The sequence below is a fragment of the Aquarana catesbeiana genome, linkage group LG05 (genome assembly GCF_042186555.1).
Source record: "Aquarana catesbeiana isolate 2022-GZ linkage group LG05, ASM4218655v1, whole genome shotgun sequence".
Lineage (NCBI taxonomy): Eukaryota > Metazoa > Chordata > Amphibia > Anura > Ranidae > Aquarana > Aquarana catesbeiana.
Window position 1 is genome coordinate 65,161,780 of NC_133328.1, and position 2,455 is coordinate 65,164,234.

General features: G+C 50.1%; 1 protein-coding gene across 1 annotated transcript in view; it reads right to left on the reverse strand.

The window, feature by feature from the left end:
- The window catches only part of MPP7 (MAGUK p55 scaffold protein 7), a gene marked incomplete in the record, with an annotated part of 615,576 nt that extends 613,253 nt beyond the window's left edge, over nucleotides 1-2,323 (reverse strand). Inside the window, 1 exon segment of the mRNA XM_073629838.1 lies at nucleotides 2,173-2,323.
- Nucleotides 2,324-2,455: the final 132 nt, after the last annotated feature.

A 2,455-nucleotide genomic window follows, 5' to 3' on the forward strand; every position in this document is an offset into this window, starting at 1 on the left:
AATGTATACAATGTATTGGGGTGATCGGAGGGTACAATGTATACAATGTATCGGGGTGATGGGGGGGATACGATGTATCGGGGTGATACAATGTATCGGGGTGATACAATGTATCGGGGTGATCGGGGGATACAATGTATCGGGGTGATTGGGGGGGGATACAATGTATCAGGGTGATGGGGGGGGATACAATGTATACAAGGGGGAGGGGGAGGGGGAGAGGGAGAAGGAGAGGGGGAGAGAGAGAGAGAGAGAGAGGGGGGATACAATGTATCGGGGTGATGGGGGGGAAACAATGTATCGGGGTGATCGGAGGGTACACTGTATACAATGTATTAGGGTGATGGGAGAATACAATGTATACAATGTATGGGGGTGATCGGAGGGTACAATGTATGGGGGTGATCGGAGGAGGGGGAGGGAGAGGGGAGGGGGAGAGAGAGAGAGAGAGAGAGAGAGAGAGAGAGAGGGGATACAATGTATCGGGGTGATGGGGGGGATACAATGTATCGGGGTGATCGGAGGGTACACTGTATACAATGTATTAGGGTGATGGGAGAATACAATGTATATAATGTATGGGGGTGATCGGAGGGTACAATGTATGGGGGTGGTCGGAGAATACAATGTATCGGGGTGGTCGGAGGGTACAATGTATGGGGGTGATCAGAGGGTACAATGTATACAATGTATGGGGGTGATCGGATGGTACAATGTATCGGGGTGATGGGGGGGATACGATGTATCGGGGTGATTGGGGGGGGATACAATGTATCAGGGTGATGGGGGGGGATACAATGTATACAATGTATCGGGGTGATACAATGTATCGGGGTAATACAATGTATCGGGGTGATGGGGGGGGATACAATGTATCGGGGGGATCGGGGGATACAATGTATCGGGGTGATGGGAGGGTACACTGTATACAATGTATCGGGGTGATCGGGGGATATAATGTATCGGGTGATGGGGGGTACACTGTATACAATGTATCAGGGTGATTGGAGGTGATGGGGGGTACACTGTATACAATGTATCAGGGTGATGGGGGGGATATAATGTATACAATGTATCGGGGTGATCAGAGGGTACACTGACTGTACACAATGTATCGGGGTTATCGGAGGGTACACTGTATACAATGTATTAGGGTGATGGGAGAATACAATGTACCGGGGTGATCGGAGGTGATGGGGGGATATAATGTATACAATGTATCGGGTGATGGGGAATACATTGTATCAGGGTGATCGAAGGTGATGGGGGTACAATGTATACAATGTATATATAATGTATTAGGGTGATGGGGGGTACACTGTATACAATGTATTAGGGTGATGGGGGGTACACTGTATACAATGTATTAGGGTGATGGGGGGTACACTGTATACAATGTATTATGGTGATGGGGGGTACACTGTATACAATGTATTATGGTGATGGGGGGTACACTGTATACAATGTATTAGGGTGATGGGGGGATACAATGTATACAATGTATTATGGTGATGGGGGGTACACTGTATACAATGTATTAGGGTGATGGGGGGTACACTGTATACAATGTATTAGGGTGATGGGGGGATACAATGTATACAATGTATTATGGTGATGGGGGGTACACTGTATACAATGTATTATGGTGATGGGGGGTACACTGTATACAATGTATTAGGGTGATGGGGGGATACAATGTATACAATGTATTATGGTGATGGGGGGTACACTGTATACAATGTATTAGGGTGATGGGGGGTACACTGTATACAATGTATTAGGGTGATGGGGGGATACAATGTATACAATGTATTATGGTGATGGGGGGTACACTGACTGTATAATATGTATCGGGGTGACACCTGTCAGTAGAAGGAAGGTGATGATCGGGGATGAAGGAATAGACGGCTCGGTATACGGAGATCTCTCGGTATGAACACACATTATATATATATATATATATTTGTATACAATGTAAACAATCCCGAGTATTGTGTGTGGAGGAGGTTCCGGTGGGGGGCGCCCCATGTGACGCCCGGAGAAGCCGCTCCTGCCCTGATCTCTCACCTCCATCCCCGGGGCCAGGAACCTGTCACTGCCCGGGGCGCCCCGCCTCCTACACACGCACCTGTGGACACTCCCCCCTCCTCCTCCCCTTTACCGATCTCTTACCGGAACATGGAGAGTACCGAGCCGCGCGCAGCACAATCCCGGATCCCGCAGCGAATAGAGTACGGAGGGGAGGGCGGGCACCAAAGCACGCTGCGTCACTCCCTCTGTCTCCCTAACCACGCCCACACCGCGCCATCACCGCCTACACTGGCTGCTCCTGTCGGGGACACGCCCTCCTACTCGGGATAGTCTTTCTCCGAGGGCCACGCCCCTCTCCCACCAGACGCTGTACAGAACGGCGAGGTGACGTCACGGATGGGCGGTCTCTGGTTCCTGGTGTGTA